At 37.3% G+C, this 20,024-nt stretch overlaps 1 protein-coding gene across 3 annotated transcripts in view; it reads left to right on the top strand.

The window, feature by feature from the left end:
• The first annotated feature begins 9,522 nt into the window (after positions 1–9,522).
• The window catches only part of LOC127651491 (vang-like protein 2), a 46,374-nt gene continuing 35,872 nt past the window's right edge, over positions 9,523–20,024 (top strand). Inside the window, exons 1-2 of one of the 3 annotated variants that reach the window (XM_052137360.1) lie at positions 9,532–9,640; positions 16,328–16,422. The gene's annotated coding sequence lies outside the window, so the exon portion shown is untranslated. Of the gene's footprint in view, positions 9,641–16,327; positions 16,483–20,024 lie in introns of all 3 variants that reach the window. The other 2 variants (XM_052137346.1, XM_052137354.1) reach the window with 2 other exon arrangements.

Here is a 20,024-nt window from a genome sequence, read left to right as displayed (position 1 = left end):
TTTATAGAAATATTTTTTGCCAAATATTTGTTATTTGTGTTATGTGTCATTCACGAGCGAGTCGGCTCTAAGAGCCGGGTCTTGTAGGTGAACGTTGAGAGCCGGCTCGCACATCAGAGGAGCCAAATCTATTTATAAATATATATATAAAAATAAAAAAATATCAAAAGATTTAAATTAATATAATTAACTAATTCAAAGAGCAAAAAAAGAAATAAAATAATATATGCCTAAATGCTCAAGCGCACACACATGCGTTCTAACTGTCTGCTCAGACTAACAGCCTCACCTGTTGTTCCTGTCAATCAGACACGCAGTGTTAACCAATGAACCAAAGATGCGTGAGGGAGGGCGGAGCCAACGTATTATTGTTGTTCATATTGTATTCGTTTTGAATTGTTATATTTATTTGCACTTTGTTTATATACATTAAAAACGTATACTTTAAATGCACATGTGTAATAGCATCCTTCTTATTTACATTTATTTCAATTTGTGGGATGCTGCAGTTTGCAAAATTGTTATATATATTTCTTTGATATGGTGCAATATTCTATTATGCTGTTCAGACTGTATTAATTTTGAATGGTTAGATTTATATGCACTTTGTTTATATACAATAATAAGATATACTTTAAATGCAAATGTTTAATAGCATTTTTTTTCATAACAAACCAATACATTTTTAAATACACCGTGGTTAAGGTAGAGTATAATTTCATTTAATAATTTAATTATAATTGTTTTAACACCAATTACAGTCAAACTATCACCAACTGTTTGACTTGAACAAATACAAAACATGTTTTTATAAAGAGCAGTTTGGGAGCCAAAAGAGCAGGCTCTTTTTGGTGAGCTGAGTCGAATGAGCCTGCTCACTGAAAAGAGACGGAATTCCCATCACTGACTCATACGGTTTATGGCACTTTGCTGATTGAGTCTGTGAGACTGAATTTAAGGTTATTGATCATTATTGGTGAATTGCTCCAATACCTGAAATATGATGATTTTTAATAGTATAACACTTGATTCAGTCATGTAAATTTTGCACTATAATTCAAAAATTATAACTATGTTCTGTAACGATGCGGAACATGGATGCCATGTGAGGTTTGGACTTGTGAATGGCGAGCTCTGTGCACTTTGCTAGTTTTAACAGTATTAATGTCATAAACCGGTGAGATTCGATACACTCTGTTCCATAACTGTTCTAGGAGGACAATATGCCAAAAAATTCAAAATCCTTGGACTCTGGAGACATTAAAAGACTCAAGTTGACAACCCCGAGCAGCAGGGAGTCGATTGGGTTGGGAAAGTGCAGGAAATTAGATAAAAAATGTTGAACATTTCTGCAATGCTGACGAAGGTCGTTGCTGACTTCTTGCTGTAATCCGTCGATTGATCACTGCCATGGAGACAAAATTCACTGAGATGGTAACAAGAGTGGGGGATGTCGAGAAATGGACCGATTGTTTGGAGTCATTGGAGAGGGAATTATCTGCTAATCCGCTAGGGACTATGATGGATTTGGATCGTGTCTGGGAGAACCGTAGCCGGCGGAATAACGTCCGTATTGTTGGAATTCCTGAGGCCGAAGAGGGTCAGGATATGGTGAAATTCCTGGACGGGCTCTTTCCGAGTCTGCTCAACAATACAGGCAATAATCTGGAAATCGAGTGAGCTCAAAGGGTTCTGGCTCGAAGATCTGACAGGAGACAGGCCCCGATCAATTCTGGCCAAATTTCTGAGATCATCCGATAAAGATTGCGTGCTACGCAAGGCAAGGAGTAAAGGAAGGCATTCTTGGAAGAACCACAGCATTTTCTTGTTCCCAGACTTTGTGAATTCGACAAGAGTTAAACTTGATCAATTCGAATGCAAGAAGCTCTTACATCAACGGAAGTTTGCTTTTGCACTGATGTTCATGGCCAAATTGAGAATAGATGCTAAGGATGTCCGTAAAAAAATTCACATGTCCCCATCAAGCGATGTCCTTCATAAAGTCAATGGAGTAAGTTATTTTGTGGTTCTCACGTTGCTGCCAAGTGGACCGACCCACTGAAATTTCACTTGACTGTCAGAGGAAACTGAGCGCCTTTTTGTTTCTTTTTGTACTGGCTTCCCTAGCGGCTGGAGTTTGTTTTGTGGAGTAACACTCCTTTGGGACAGTTGTGTGGATGAATCTGCACGTTCTTTGTGCTTATGCCTCTGATTGGCTGGAGTTTGTTTTGTGGAGTATTTCTTACAAGTCATTGGAGTGATTAGGTCAGTTGTTGCACTCATGTAACAGCTGAATGGGCTGGCTCACTGAATATTCATTTGACTGTCTGAGGAAACTGAGCATTTTTTTTTCTTTCTTTTTTTGTGCTGGTTCACCTAGTGGCTGGAGTTTGTTTTGTGGAGGAACACACCTTCGGGACAGATATGTGGATGAATCTACACGTTTCTTTGTGTTTATTCTGCCTATTGGAGTTTGTGTTATAGATGATCTTTTGTTGTGTAATTCTGTCTCACAAAATTTGTATAGAAGCACCAGACTTGAGCAATACGATGTCAAAGTTACCGTGGGGGCTCTCCTAGGCGTACATGGACTGTTTGAGTTTAGAGGGATGGACGCCGGTTGGCGCTGTCGTGGGCGGAGTTAATGCGCACGTTTTTATTGTTTATGTTTGTTTGGTTCAGAGAGAAGTTTGGGGTTTGATTGTTGCACAAATGTTGGAATGTGGTCTTTATAATCTTGCTTTTGTTACACAACCTATTTTTTCTAATATGTCAAAATGTCAAATGCTAATTTGAGAGGATTGTCTCTCTCCACGTGTAATTTGAATGGTTGGGGCACCCTATAAAAAGAAGGTTATTTCTTATCTTAAACATAAGAAATATTATATTGTGTTTTTTCAAGAAATGCATCTTTCCCCGCAGGAAACTGAAAAATTTGCGAAGATATGGGTTGGGCATGTTTTGTTTAGTGCTGGTACAAGTAAGAGCAGGAGAGTCATTACATTGATAAGTAAACATCTACAATTCAAATGTTTCAGATTATAGATAAATATATTAACAGATTATAGATAAATTAGGAAGAGTCATTTGTTTTAGCAGAAATTATGGGGTAAAGGTTGATTTTAGCTAATATTTACGCACCTAACGCTGATGATCAGGGCTTTAATGTATCCCTTTTGCAAAATCCTGAATTCCAACAAATGCTAAAGGCTGAAATCAATGTCTATATGCAGACCAACTGCTCCTTAGTATCCTCTGTGGGCGTGGCTTGGGAGGCACTTAAAGTGGTTCTTAGAGGTCAGATCATACAGTATGCCTCATTCATCAAAAAAATCCAAAGAACGAGAACTCGTGATGTTGGAAGGGAATATTAAAAGTCCCGAGGCAGAGCTGAAGAGCCATATGTCAACTGATGGCCTCAGCGAATTGACCCGATTGAAATACAGATATAATATTATTATGTCATGGAAGGTGGAGTTTTGGCTATTCAGGGCTATTCATATTTTGAGTTGGGGGACAAAGCAGGGAAGATTTTGGCTAGATATATAAAACTGAGAGAGTCTTTTTCTACCATTCCTTCAGTGAAATCTGCTGGTGGTGAAATATTTACCTCTGCCATTGATATTTATAATGCTTTTAAAGAATTCTATCTTGATCTCTATAGTTCCACGTCTTTGTCTACTGATGAAGACATTAGAATATTTGTGGAACCACTAGAACTCCCTAAATTGATGAATGAGCAAATAAATTCTCTTGATTCTGAGAAAACCTTGGAGGAGCTTGGAGAGTTAATTAAGGCCTTGCCTACAAGCTTCAAATTTCAATTTGCCCTAGACTCTGTATTTTGGGCGATGGGGGCGATCATCAATATGGGGGATAAACACATAATGGTTCTGATAAGTGTGGTTATTGGTTGGCAGGTTATTTTAAGGAGATAGTAGTCAGATGGAGCGCCCTAATTTCCGTAGTGGTGTGCGGAGATGGAGAGGTTGGCAGCTTTCGAGGAGGTATTAAGTAGAAGGCTGGGGTTTTGGGATTTGTTTGACAGAAAATGGGGCTATTATTTATAATTTTTTTTGGACTCTCGGGAGGGGCTGTGGAGAGAGATGGGTAGTTTAATTATCTATGATTATTATATTTTATTTTATTTGTGTGTGTGTGTGTATTCTTATATGTGACCACATGGGTGTTTGTTGTGGGTCAGGGTAGGGTTGGTGATTGGTAGGGGGAGGGGTAGTGGTGGGGGTTAAATATAAATGTTGATATTATTGAGTAATAATATTAATAATATTGAGTACAAAATTGATTATGGGGAATAGCCACAATGACTTATATGCTTGAATGATATAATATGTTTCCTTTGTCAAACACATGGGGCAGTTAAATAGTTCAAAGAGGTGATAGCTCTTTTGTGGAATTAGTAATGTTGTTTTGTCACCATTAGGGTGATCTGCATCCCCTTTAGGCAACTTGGATTCTGTTAAAATTAATTTGAAATAACATCATTTAAATAGCAAATCTGAGTTAATTCTTCTTGCATCTAGTTAATTTAACTTACAATAAATAGTTAAGTTAATTCTATATGAACACCAAGTTAATTGAACATAATTGCACAAGTTTTGGAGACACCATTACTCAATTCAGTTGAGGGAACGAATTTACTTTATGAAAATACATTTAAAAAAATAAATGTTGAATGTGAGATTCAGATGGATTTGCCTTTAATAATGTAATGTCAGTGTCTTTTACCAGTGTTGATTACATCATGGAAAAAGTCTCTTCAGCTTGATTCAGGTCTGGGCTTACCACAACTTTTTTGCAGCCCACTTTGTTACTTCATCAGCATACTTTGAGTCTGTGTATATATTGATTGATTTAACTTTAGCCAATTGGCATGCTCCGATCAACGCAAACAACCAGTATAACCAAACCAGTATACAGAATAATTTGGCTTGGAACAGGACCCATCAACCCGTCAATGTACCAATGGTCCCCCTCCTCAAGGGCGGATGATGAAACATCCGGCCTGCATAAAGTACATGTATTCTGGCGATCGAGGCAATCATGTGAATTGTTGTAAAATTCACCTTTACTTAGTAATTTGTGTAATATAAAGTAAAACGGAGGTTGGTTAACCCTCTGGGGTCTGAGGGGGTTTTGGGCCCTGGAGAAGTTTTGACATGCCTTGACATTTGTGCTTTTTTGCAGTTGCTTAAAAACATATTAATGGCTAAAGTCTGATAACACTGTATTCAGCACAAACTGGGCTACAATAATATGTGAGCAACATGTATGTACAGGTTTGTATTTTTGAGAAAATAACGTTTATGCGTGGTTTTTGAAAAACAACTTCTTTAAGTCATTGAAATAAGGCCATATAACACATACTAAACATTTGTCCACAAGACTTTTGCGAACTGGAACTTGTAGCATAGAGTTTTTGCTACAAAATGATGTGAAAACCATCCTGATCACTCATTCATACAAAACAATACACTAATTTAACTTTTGTAAGACAATTTTAGTGTTAAAAAGATCATATGTGAGGAGGCGTGAATGATCATGAATTTTGAGGTGATTCACACCTGAGGAGACAAAGGTCCCTCCCCTGGGCCTATCACTGAGGAATGTGACAGAAAGAGAATGAATGTGAAAACCTTAATGATCAAAATCAAGTTTTAAGTTAAAAGAAGTAATCTGACTATACATTTTCTTTACATAAAGACTTACCTACACTACCGTATAAAAGTTTTAGAAGAAGTCTCTTCTGCTCACCAAGACTGCATTTATTTGATCCAAAATACAGTAAAAACATTGTGTGAACTCATTTTACAATTTAAAAGAACAGTTTTCTATTTTAATATATTGTAAAATGCAATTTGTGATCAAAGCTGAATTTTCAGCATCATTACTGCAGTCTTCAGTGTCACATGATCCTTCAGAAATCATTATAAGATGGTAATTTTCTAATACAGGCATATTTACACCTGAACAGATATTTGCAAGCACAAGCATTGATGATAATGAGGCAGCACAAAACACTAGATACAATATATTCTACAATTATACATATAATTTTATATCATATTACATATCATATTTATATCATACAGCATACAATTTAAATACCTGCTTTAGACGAAACAACATTTAAATGTAACTAAAACTTGCCTATTAGGACATATTTCAAATGTCAATACTCTGAATCCTGAAGTCTGGAAACAGTCCCACTAGTAAAATATGTACATGTTTATATAAAATAGCATGTCAACTAAAGAAAACTAAATGACTTACTCGTCCGAAATTTTATCCTCGGCTGAATCAAGTCTCTCTTCAAAATACAAATGTTCATTGGAGTCCCGCTCTTCTTCTGAGGAAAATGTTAACTCTTTCTTACTATCCAGGAGTTTCCTCGCCTGTGTGTAGTTACAAACGTGCAGTAAAGTGAATGAATTGTGTTTACATCGAACCTCACTGTCGGGGGCGTTTACCATTTGCCTTGATTGCTTCAGCACATTAGCGTATGAATGGCGCGCTCTGCTGGTGGGTGTGACCACATTAGCTATAATTATATGAACCAGTAAAAACTGTACATCGCTTTGTTTCATACAGATTACATTGCAGGAGAATATTTGTTTTAAATTTAAATTGTTTTTATTTAAAAGTAGAAATCTTAAGCTTTCTTTAAACATATGTTTCATGTTTGTGTGATAAGTATTCGCAGAGTTTGAGTTCATTTTTGTGAAGTGTTTCAGAAATATGCTCGCGAACATGGAGACTGCTGAAATCTCACCCTTTTTATTTTATTTTTAAGGTTTTGTTGTTATTGTGAGTGTACACAAATAAAAGTAGACCCTTTATAGTCTCTAATGATGTCTTACACTTATCTGTATGCACAAAATGATGTAGAATTTTAAGTTGTTTCCACTGTAATGACGAAAATATCCAGCAGGACGCGCCGGTGCATCCGTCGACCCCAGAGGGTTAATCGTCTAGCAGTAGACAATAAAATAGTTTTTATAGCACGTACAGATGAAAGGGATCACCAAAAATCTGTCTTTGGAAAGATGAACTGTTCCTCTCAGTAGCTCATGTAGTATTATTCATGCAGAAGAATTGAAACGATATGACTTGAATCTAGAGTTTTCAACCTTTGCTGTCCTGGAATTCTTCACCATCATAAATCAAACAGCCCAGGCGTCCTCATTGGTCAGAAAGGCCCTTCCGCAACCTGATCTCCTGAACTTCAACATAGAGTTAAAGCAGTCTTCTCTTTTGTAAGGTTACAAGGACCATCAGATTTGCACAACTCTAAGACATTTCATCTTAATCTAGCCTTGCTAGATAATGCTGAAAATTGCTTTGCACTGTGGTATCGTTTGTACCTGACAAATGAATGATTATAGACTGATGGACCTCTTTAAAATGTGTGTAGCGATGTGCAATCACCTATTATTGATAAATATAATCTTTAATTTTGTATGATTCATCTCATTCTAATAAGAATGGTAACTATAAGGCTTAACTTGATCAAATACAATGATGTGTAAAACCAATATGATTTTGTAACCTGGAGTGGTGGTGGCGTAGTGGCTAAAGCACAGGGCTGTTAATCAGAAGGTCACAGGTTCTAACCCCACAGCCACCACCGTTGTGTCCTTGAGTAAGACACTTAACTCCAGGTTGCTTTGGATAAAAGCGTCTGCCAAATGCGTAAATGTAACTAGGGATTTTCATGTTTTATTACCTACACGTATAACATCAATGAAAAAATTTCATGTTTATTATGTTAGCATTTGAGCATTACATAGAGAAAGCTGATGACAATGAATATCATGTCTCTTGTACCAGTTCTGTCCACATACAATTATTTTTACGCTTGCAATTTGATTTACACTTTCACAAATCTTACACTGTTTATGCAAATGTACATGCTTGTAACTTCATTTACGCTTAATCTGTGCATGAAAATCATTTAGGCACTATTTAGCTTCATAAGCCTAGCTTCCATACACTTTTTGCAGTATTTTGTTATCGACAAAGTGAAAATGCGTAAAAAATGTTTTAGCAAAATTTGCCGTCTTCTGCATGTTTCCACCCAAATGGCCTTCTATCAATAAAAATGGTTTGCGTTATGCCTAAAAGACACTTTTATGCATACGTTTTTGCTTATCACAAAGCTGTTTTCCTACAGAAATGTGTTTATCGCTTATTGTGTACTCTTCGCATCCCAGATGTCCCCAGATGATAACTTTTGGTAAAATGGGGAGAGTATTGAGACAATTAATTGAAATTAGCCAGCTTACTGTCATTTTAATTTCACAAATAAATGCAATCAGAAGATGGAAATGCAATCAAAAGAGAACATTTGCTCTTCTGATAATATATGTCCTAATGTTGTGCCTATAGCAAGTATTGGGGGAAACTTTCAGTCCTAGTATAAGGATTATCCATGGATGTGTATATGCTGTGTGCCCAGTTATTAAATAAAAATGCAGTGTAATATCAGGGTTTACATATGATACATTCCTGATATTCAAAATACTTTTTTGAACAACCATCTAATCTAAAACATTGCCATCACAACTACATTATGTCCAGCAACTTTTAACGACCAACGGAACTTGATTGTCATCTCAAATAAATTTTTGTGTCATAATGCAATTTACATTGTCTGAAGAAGCTCACCAAATGCGATCCGAGGTAAAGAGGGTTAGATTTAAAATATTTAAAATTTTAAGATGTTTGAATGTTTGATTTCTGAAAGTGAACTCAGCACTGGACAAATAGTTCTGAGTTTATAGTCTTGAAAAAACTGCAGAACATTCTGAGAATGTCATTCAAGCCTATTTTTTTCGTCTACAGAACAGCTAATTTAAATTTGTTTAAAGAAAAGGCAATTATATATAATTTTTTTCGTTTGGTAATTACTTATTTTATTTAATGCTTTAATGGGCTAATTCCATGACAGCCGTCTGTTATTTTGAATGGTTTGGGAAAGCAACTTTAATAAATAAACAGATGGCTACCGCGAATAAATTAATCAAAAGCAGTGATCATTCATTTGTTCTCCGTGTATTTGTCGATGTGGATTATAGGATATATTTGTGTTGGCACTCCTGGAAATGTCATGTTTGCAGCATCGGATCTATATGCCGTTAAGGTCAATCCATTATCAGGTAGGCTACAATAAATTGGCTTTCAAGGATGTATACCTTTTGTCATGATTATCACGGGCTAACGATTGGGGTAAACTCTGTCACGTGACACTACATTTTCTCTACAAAAAGTGTTTCCAATCCAAACCAGTTTTTCGCGACATTTGAACTATACACATTAATGATCGTTAATGCGCTAGAGTTAAACGGGAAATATTATGTCGACACTTGTGAAATTTTAGCGATAATTTGTATTTCCATCAGATTTATTTTGATGCGCTAAAACTTTTTCGCAAAAAATCGAATCGAATTTATTTATGGGGATGGTGGTATTCGGGAGGCGGAGCAGGAACGTGGGGGAGGTCGGGCGTTCATTCGGGGAGTGTATCGGTAGCAAAGCCTGCAGGCTAGAGAACATATGACTTCTTTGATCCTGGAAGCTTTTAAAACAAGAAGAGGACTGTTTTACTTATCTGCAAACTGTGAGTTTATGAAGAAAAGAGGATTTCCTGCATCTCTTATCATTTTGATTAAAGTTATGCTGAAATGTGATACAAAGAGATGAGTAGAAGATACATCTCTGCGTGTATCTCAGGAGATGCTGGATGGATAGATATCAAGTCTACTTTTCAATATTCTCTCTTTAATATATAATTTGGATCGTTTTAAAATAGGACAGTGTTATATTCAATCTGGTGATGAATTGTAATTTTTAGTAGTGATGTCGTGTATGCGTCTATCCATGCATGTTTTGGAGAAGTGATCGTTAATGCTTTGTTTTCGTTATTTTTGTAAACTGAGCGATTGAATGAAGGTTTGTTGTGTCCGGTTTGTTTGAGACCTTCTCTCTGACTCTCCTTTGTGTTCAAAGATAGTCAAAACTCTCGTTATAAAGAAAATGTTCGCCCGGTTTTCGCCCGCAAACGCTTTCTGTTTTAGATATCTTTCCTTTTGTCCAATATTAATTAATATTTTTTTCTTCATTAGCCGTGTCTCCGTTCGTCGAAATGTTGCGTTGGGGAGTCTTGGTCACTTTAGCGAATCGGTTTGTTTAGACTGTTCACTTTGGTGAACCATCATTCACATTGTTCTCCCAGAAGTACTTGTGTGACATTCTACGTGGGATTTTGTAGTTCTCATTTTATTAAATTACCCTTGTTTAACTGTGTTTCGATTAGATTATTTTGATTGTGAAGCATATGGTTATGTTTATGGTACCAACATTTCATCCACCTTACTAGTCTTGTGATTTACAATCGTTTTGCGAATCGGTTCATTGAAAAAGAACGATTCGTTGGCGAATCGGACATCAGTTGTAATATTTATTCATCAGTTGCTGTTTTACTAATGAAGGATTGTTTGACAATACGAAAGGTGCTTTTTACATGTGCAATGGTTTGCAGAAAGGCTCGTTTGTTTCAATGTTTCACACGGCGTTTTATTCCTGTCTTTGTTGCAGCAAATTTAAACGTCATATGCACAACTGTATACTTAAACAAGGACAGTCCCATAATTTTCCTTAAAGTCTTCAGTTGTTTTTTAAGCGTTGTATTTATATTACTGTGTCACGTCGAGAATGTTCGCATTGGGGCCCGAAAGCCTCGGAATCTCCTAGGCGCTGCGGATGAATTTAGAATCACGTCACAATCGCCGCCAGCTCGAGGCTCTTAGGCCCGGCGCTATGTGCTCAAATGTCCCCTGCGCTGTCACCTAGGAGACCGTAACCCGATCAGTGGCTGGGAATATTCAACAGACGCGCACAAAAAGTTCTTTTTGACGTCATTATACATTTTATGCTTTTTATTATTTTTAACATAATTCACAAAACCCGCATTGTAAAGGGACTGTTCATTTTCTTTAATAACTCTCATTTAGTGCCTTTTGAATGTATCTTTGAGAACGTGCCTGTGTTTGCTCAACTGTCTTATTTAAATGGGTCAAATGAAACTTGTAATAATGGGTAACTTTATATCCCAAGCAGAATACACACCTGGGACCAGTATTTTATAAATCATAGCTGCCACACCTAACCTTCACACCCAACACTGCAGCTGGCAGATATATCTACACGGATTATAAGAACCTCTGTAGCTTTAAAACTAGGGTGCAAAACTCATCCTGCATTAAATTTGAATGATTTTGTGTGGTATATGGATTAAAAAAGCCTTGAGCTTTTTATTGAGCTGTCTTCTGATGCTAATGGTGGTCTTGTGAAGTTGTGAGTGTTTTGTTTGTTCTAAAAGCAGAAGTAGCCTAGTATATTTTATATAGGGATGCACAATAGGCCTATATGTGTGTCCACATTTGTATAATATTGTTAAAATTGGCCAATTTTAGCAGTTTTTATTATTATTATCATCACTCCCACCTTAGATGTAATGTTACAAAACGTTTGCCAAACATTCTCTCTCATACTTGTGCATCATATTCCAAGTATTCTGAAAGGCATCCGCTTTTGGGTTGATTCTCGCCATCATCATACGGGTTTGGTATGACATGAGGGTGAGTAAATTATAACAGATAAATAATTTTTGAGTGGACTACTCCTTCAATGGAGTTGAAAGAGCATTTATAGTATTGTAATGCCGATAATGTTCTTCTTGCATTAAGAAAACTCAAATGTAACATTCCCACAACCAAAATTGAATGTTTGTTAGCCAGGATAAGGCTCGTAATGCCCATTATTATATTTTTTAACTCCCGTTTTGAGTTGTGCTCACCTGTAGTTGAAGCGCTTTACAAGCAGTTCCCACATTAATACAAAACCTGGAGCTCTCTTGTTTAATGCTACCTCCTAGTGGACCTGTGATTCAAGTGGGAAATAAAATATAGAAGATGCCAAACTTGCACAATAATCAAAATTATTTTTTTTTTTTCTGTTGTACCTACCATGGACAGGCATAACTGAAAACCCCTGCATCATTTTACATGGCCTGTATGATTTATTAATGTATCATATCTAACAAATTATTTATGAAATGGTTTAAAACAAACCACAAAGTGTTAGTCATTAGGTGCATCACAAACCGCACTTTTCCACATAATTTTGTAGTGGGAGTAGTATATCAACAGTGAAAATGCAACAAACAAAGTGAACCAAAAGTACCCGGATAATGCACTTCTTTAACCATCAAAATAGAGTATGGAATGTTTGAACACATTTGCACTCAGCTCTTGCAGTTGGCTGTCCATAGCTGAATGGGCAGAGTTATTGGTTGCTAAGTTGGCCTGACAAAACAATCATAAATAATGGAGAATATATATATACACCGTATATAACACTGGTAAAGATGACTTTGCTTGGTCATTTATGTACTTGGAACACCTAATAAAGATATTTCTGACTCCACTTGAAAGGCGCATTAGACCTAATACTTCAAAACTATGTACAAAATTCATCTCTTGGTATTAATTGTTGTCTTAAAGGCATAGTTCACCCAAAAATGAAAATTCTCTCATTTACTCATCCTCATGCCTTCCCAGATGTGTATGACTTTCTTTTTTCTGCAGAGTACAAATTAAGATTCTGATGGTCTATAATGCAAGTGAATGGTGGCTAGACCTCTGAATCTCCAAAAGACACAAGTCAAAAATAAATGTATCCAGTGGTTTAATCCATGTTTTCTGAAGTGAAATGAAATGTCAGTGAGAAGATAAATATTTAAGTCCTGTTTTTCTCTCAAACATCCCTTTTGACTAGTAGGTGGTGATATGCACCAAGAATGTGATTCCCAAAAAACTAAAAGAAGAATGTGATAATGAAAAAGGAGATTTATAGGACTTAAAAATGTATCTGTTTCTCACCCACACCTATTATATTGCTTCCAGTGTTTCCGCTAGGATCTTTTTCAGCAGCAGTACGATATGTTCCTGTCCACATGCCCCGCAACTCTGGACCCATATTAACATGTATTGGACGAGAAATAGCTTAAAACAGGGGTGTAAAACTAAATTTCAACCTGGGCCTGTTGAATATGTAGCACCAGCACCTGCTTTGGTAGCACCCATGCAATTACCAATAATATTACATGTTATGTGCATTGAAATGCACATTTTACAGTACAGCATTGATTTTGAGGTTGGGATGCAGATGAAAATTATGGTATAACAACAGTAACATCTGTGGAAAAAATTAAAACCCAATTTTTATATAGCTAAACTGAAATATTCTGGCAGTTTGACTAGTTGGATATTCTTTACAGATTCCTTTCATCAGGCAAATACTGATTAAAGTCATCTCTTGGAATTTCTGATGGCAAACCCAACAACTTTACATTTTCCTACAATCAGAGAGCGTTACAAGAGAACACATTTTATACAGTTGGAAAACTGATAGCTTGGTCCATAATAATTATGAAAATGTACCATTGTCCTTCCATAATATCTATCGTTTTAACATTGATCTTTGTAATAAGACCATGGTAGCCATAGGTAAAACAATTCGTGGCACCTCACTACCATGATTAGTAACTATATTTTTGTAAAGGGGTTAATGCAAAGGTGGAGGCGAGAACCAGCTTGACAATATAAATAATAGTTTAATGAAGAAATAAACGAGAAACACACGAACATAAACACACAGAGCAGCTGCCTGTCATTCTCTCTTGAACTGTCGTCACCGGCCACCCTTATCCCTCATCCACCCCATCAGGCTGATTGGGGACCGGGCGTGCGTTGTTCCAGCCTGGCCTCACCCTCCTCCGCTCTACAATTTTCAATTTAAAAACTATGGCATTTTTGTTAAAAAAAAAAACAGCAGTCTAAATACTGCTTTATCCATGATTGAGCCATGTTGATAAGTGATCCTTGTAGCTCAATTTCATTCTGCTTTTGAAGTGAGAAGACAGGGGAAGGCTTATTAATATTAACAAAGAAAGCACTAACTGATTGTTCAGTGAAACGTTGCAATCCCCTGCCTTTCTGATCCTACATTTCAGAAATGAGCTCGCTGGCCAGTGAGTTTGTTACGTGTGTTATGCGGTGATGTCACTGTGAGTACGTGTGTGTGTGGTGGGGTCTCTTTTGTAGTTATGCGTTATGCTGCGTAAAGAATATTAAATTAACAATTAACTAACTACGTTCCCATCAAAGGATTTTTCAGGAAAAATTGTTGGCACTTAATAATAAAGCTGATGGAAACGCAAATTATTGCGACAATTTCAGAAGTGTTGACATAATATTTTTCCGTTTAACTCTAGTGCATTAACTATGTCGATACTTCAGATGTTGTGAAAAACTGGTTTGGAAACACTTTTTATTGAGAAAATTGGCATTAACATAAAAATATAGTGTCACATGATAGAGTTTACCGCAATCGTTAACCTGTGTTAATCATGACGACAAGGTATCTGTGGCAGGGCGGAGGGCGGGGCCGGGTCGTGATCCTACACACCCGGTCCCATATTAGGCTAATTATGCCTCCGTAAGGGTTAAAGGTCGACTGCAGGGGATCGTGCGGGAGAGAGAGATCGTTTACGGACATGTCCGTCGTGTGTGTTTATGTTGTCTTTTAAGTTTACTATTAAAATATTATTTATATCGTCAAGCCGGTTCTCGCCTCCTCCTTTCCATTGATCCCTTTACAGTATCATATCTTTAATAGTTGTGCACACCGCATATACACATTGACAGATGGTCCTTATACTAAGACTGAAAGTTTCACACAACATCAGGACCAATATTACACTCCTATCAGTGGGCAACAGCTCCCTTTTGATTGCAATTCCTCGTCTTCTGACTGCATTTATTTGTGAAATTAAAATTACATTAAGCTGTCTAACTTAAATTAATTGTCTCGGTACTGTCCCCATTTTACCAAAACTTTAGAGGAAAAATCATTAGGGACATCTAGGCAAATTAGCAATAAACTCACATTTGTGTATGGAAACGTCTTAAGGGCAGATTTCTTTTACGATAATCCAAAAATGTTCACTTTGTCGATAACAAAACAACATGAAATTTTGTGCATTAATGAATGTTGCTTCTGAAGATATGGATTTAACCACTGGAGTCTTGTGAATTACTTTTATGCTGATTTATGCGATTTTTGGAGATTCAAAGTTTTGGTCTCCATTCACTTTAATTTTATGGACCTAAAGAGCTGAGATTTTCTTCTAAAAATCTTCATTTGTGTTCTGCAGAAGAAAGAAAGTCATACACATCAGGGATGGCATGAGGGTGAGTAAATGATGAGTGAATTTTAATTTTTGGGTGAACTTTAACATTAAATTCTCAATGCACATCATGGTCTTAATCCTGAGGGAATGTAACAAAGACTGACATCCCCTCTTCAGACTGGGGCATGTTTTCCAAAACTGTCCTGGACAAATGGTGTCCCTGATGGCCTTATCAGCTCTGTAAACATCTCCTGACTGCCCACACATACACTGAGACAGAGGCAGAGCATGTGTTTGTGTGTAGGTCTATTTATTTGTACTTAAAGAAATGCTTTCTGTCTTTCTCTGTCTCACATGAATCTTATTACATGACAGAAATGGGAGAAAGAAAAGTAAAAAATAGACAACAGGGGTGGCTATTCATTTAGGTAATCAAATTGAAGGAACATGGCCTTAACTCAGGAATGAGCAACAACAAAAAAAAATATCTTTGCGCACACTATAAAAATGCATAAAAAAAATTGCTGTATTAAAATCATTTAAAATATCTGTTCTCATATAGTGGGGTGATTAAATGTCAGACTGCCATGGAAACAGTGCCCCCCTCCTGAACCATTGCACACACACCCATATTCATTTCCATAGTAACAGCCAAGCTAAGTTGCTGTGGAGATGACAGGCGATTGCTGTGGAATGTGTGTGTGTGGTATTGAGTAATGGGGTTTTTATGGAGATGGTGAAAGATATGAAAGCATGTGAAGGACGCTAGAGTTTAGTTTACAAAAGATTGCATTTTTATGTTTGGGCATAAAACTTTACGGATGTGTAAAAGGTCTTTAACGATAACTCACAAATTTTGATGCAAGTTTAGCTCTATCCACAGAATTTGTGGCATTATGTTTATTGGCCACAGTCATTTTATTAGGGATGCACAATATATCAATATTGGAAGATAACCAGGAAAAATTTTATATTATTATCGCTGATAATTTGTTTGTATTTTATCTGCTTGTGGCTGAGATTCCCTGACTGCCTGTGTCTTCTTTCCTTCAGGCAGGGACTCAGGCAGCCTCAAGGGACAGTGTGCATGCCCATGTGTCTGTCTGTGAAAGCCAGGCTAGTGTTGCAAGACAAACTTCTGTCGCTCTGTGAGGATTATTTCAACATCTCTGCATTTCGTTACATTGTCTTGTGTGTGATCTTCTGCTGTAAGTAACAACATGCCATTTCTCATGATCTCTTTGTTTCATGAAGCAATAAACCAAAACGCAACAAATACTTGGGGCAATACATTTCAGAATATGGAAATAGCATATCGTTACTTGCAGCAAAGGAGCGTGATTTAAAATAAGCCTAAACTCAACATAACACTGTGCATAGATCTTGAAATAATCCTTACAGGGCAACATGAGATGGCTAAAAACTAGGGGTGTAACGATTCACTCTGACAAAGTTTAGATTAAGATTATTTTGGAATGGTTCATATTTTTTTTAAATATGCTTTTTTACTAAATATTCAGAATTTAAAAAGCACAGAAATGCACCAGACTTGAGCGCTAGAGTCACAGATTAATTTAGGACCAAGGAGGATTGTCTTATGTGTGGCTAAATATATTAACAAAAAAATGCATTCCATGAAATGATTATTGATACGATTGTTACATATTGACATATAGTACATGTAGATAAGTTACATGCTTAATAGATAAAGGATAACGTAATGTCTGTTGCAAAATAATGACTTGATACACTCACTCACAAAAAGATGTTAAACCTTGACATAAGCTTAATAGATTTCCACATAATGTAATTAAGATTAATTACACCAATTATTAAAGATTAAATGCTGTGTGCAGGCAGATAAGATCTATGCTTCATTCGAGCAGTGTCATAGAATGAAAAATCTATTTGTAATGTGTAAAGGCGTGGGATGTGGGACGTGAGTTCCCCATTCGTTTTGGAATAGTAAGAGAGGCACCAGTCGGCTATACGGAGACGCCTCAGCTTTTCAAGCTCATTTATGAGAATTCAATCATAGGAGTTTTTGCGGCACACACCAAAAAAAAAAAGCTTTATCTTTTCACAGCTGATTATGTCTCTAGCACTTTTGCCTTTTTTGCCACTGTAGCCTTTTTGAAATAGCTTCCAGTTCAGTTCTTGAGCAGTTTTCATTTCGTTCGTGCTATAATAAGTGCCGAACCAATGCTGGAGGTTTTTTTATATTATGAGTGCTCATTGTGGCTGTTATTATGGGCATTGTGTGACAGCAGGCAGCGATGTTCTCTCGTGTCACGCTCTACTTGCTCTGCTGTTCTGCAGCTCGTGCTCCTTTCCAGTTCAATCACAAAACATTATGCATACAGGTGTGTCCCCACTCATGATTAGCTAATCCATGTATTTAACCAATGACTAACAAAATCCCAGTACTGACAGTGCTAGATGTACGGATTCATTTATCAAATTAATTATGCTAAATACTACTTGCTATTAATTAATTAAATACAACTTGACTATTAATCTAAACAATATAGCATTATTTGAAATGGTCTGCACATAACCTACAACCCCAATTCCGAATGAGTTGGGACAGTATGAAAAATAATTAGCAAATTATACCTTTGCTATATTGAAAGCACAACAACTAAACATATGATGTTTGATATGTTGACCTTGTGAATTTCATTTTGTTTTAATGTACAGTAATTTCAAATCAGATGACAGTCGAGTTTTTACCACTGTGAAACATCACCATTTATTCTAATAACACTTGAGCATTTAGGCACTGAATACACAAGTTTGTTAAATTTAAAAAGTGGAATTTTCCCCCATTCATCCGTTATGCAGGTCCTCAGCTGCACAATTGTACAGGGTTTTCGTTGCCGTTTTGTGCACCTCATAGTGCACCACACATTCTCAGTTGGAGACCGGTCAGGACTGCAGGCAGGCCAATCTAGCACCCCCACTTATTCGGCCTGTATGTAGTTTGAAGTTGTCCTGCTGAAAAGGCTGGGATGTCCCTGGAAAAGTCTGTGCTGCATGACCGTATATGCTGCTCCAAAATGTTTACATATCTGCATTAATGGTGCCCTCACAGATGTTTGAGTTACCCATGCCATGGCCACTGGCACACCCCTGGCCCATACAGACACTGGCTTTTTTGGTCTCTGATAACAGCTTGAATGGTCCTTTTCCTCTTTGGCCCGGAGAACACAATGGCTGTGTTTTTCAAAAACTATTTGAAATGTGTCTCATCGGACCAAAAAAACACTGTTCTGCTTTCCATCTAAGATAATACAGAGCCCAGAGAAGTTGGTAGCACATCTTTTCATCTGTGGATGATGCAGTCAACATGGGATTGCATCATATCGTGCAACATCTGGACAGACCAGGGACATATGCAAGGATCCTTTTTGTGGACTTCAGTTTATCACCAGCATACCAGCTATACTCCAGAACAAATTACAGCAACTCTCTGTTCCCATGTCTATCTGTCAGTAGATCACCAGCATGCACAGACAGGCAGCAGCTTGTGAGAAAGGGGAAATTCACTTCCAGCACCTGTTCAATCAGCACTGGTGCCCCCCAGGGATGTGTGCTCTCCCCACTACTCTTCTCCCTCTACACCACCACATGACTTCACCACCAAGGATCACTCTGTCAAGCTCCTGAATTTTGCAGATGATATCACTGTCATCAGCCTCATTCGAGATGACGATGAGTCTGCATACAGAAGGGAGGCTGAACAGCTGGCTGTCTGGTGCAGTCATAACAACCTTGGGCTAAACACGCTCAATACGGTGGAGATGATGGTGGACTTTAGGAGGAACACCCCAACACTGACCCCCCTCACCATTCTAAACAGCACTGTGGCAGCAGTGGAGTCATTCAGGTACCTGGGCACTACCATCACATGACCTGAAGTTGGAGACCCACATTGACTCCATTGTGACAAAGGCCCAGCAGAGGTTGCACTTAACCAACTGAGGAAGTTCAACCTGCCACAAGTGCTGCTGATACAGTTCTACTCCGTAGTCATTGAGTCTGTCCTCTGCACTTCAATAACTGCTTGGTTTGGTTCAGCTACAAAATCAGACATCAGAAGGCTACAAAGGGCAGTTTGGTCTGCTGAGAGGATTATTGGTTGCCCCCTGCCCCCCTTCAAGAACTATATACACTTCCAGAGTGAGGAAAAGGGCTGGAAAAATCACTCTGGACCCCACTCACCCAGCACACTACCTTTTTGAACTGTTGCCTTCTAGCATGTTCTGAGCACCAGAACCGTCATGCACAGGAACAGTTTTCTCCCTCAGGCTATCCATCTCATGAACCGTTAAAACTGCCCTATTGAGCAATAATTATGTGCAATACACAGTTTAGTCTTTTTTATATTTATCCAACACATCTACCACTTCTCTTCTGCCATTTCATTCCTCTGGGGAAAAAATAAATAAATAAATAAAAAATTGCACTGTACATGACAGATTTGTATTTTGCACTGTAAATAACCGTTTTGTATTAGAATTGCTTTGTGTGTGTGTGTGTATCTATGTATGTGTGTGTCAGTGTGTGTACGTATTTGTATAATAATTATTTATTCTTTTTTTATTATTATCTAGGTCTAGCTGCAGTTTTTGTATTGTTTGTATTGTTGTGCACTGGAAGCTTCTGTCCCCGAGACAAATTCCTTGTATGTTTAAGTATACTTGGCAATAAAGCTGATTCTGATTCTGGACAGTGTTGATGTAGGGCA

Source organism: Xyrauchen texanus, chromosome 1, assembly GCF_025860055.1.
Source record: "Xyrauchen texanus isolate HMW12.3.18 chromosome 1, RBS_HiC_50CHRs, whole genome shotgun sequence".
Classification (NCBI taxonomy): Eukaryota; Metazoa; Chordata; class Actinopteri; order Cypriniformes; family Catostomidae; genus Xyrauchen; species Xyrauchen texanus.
This window is presented reverse-complemented; position numbering and strand designations above follow the sequence as displayed.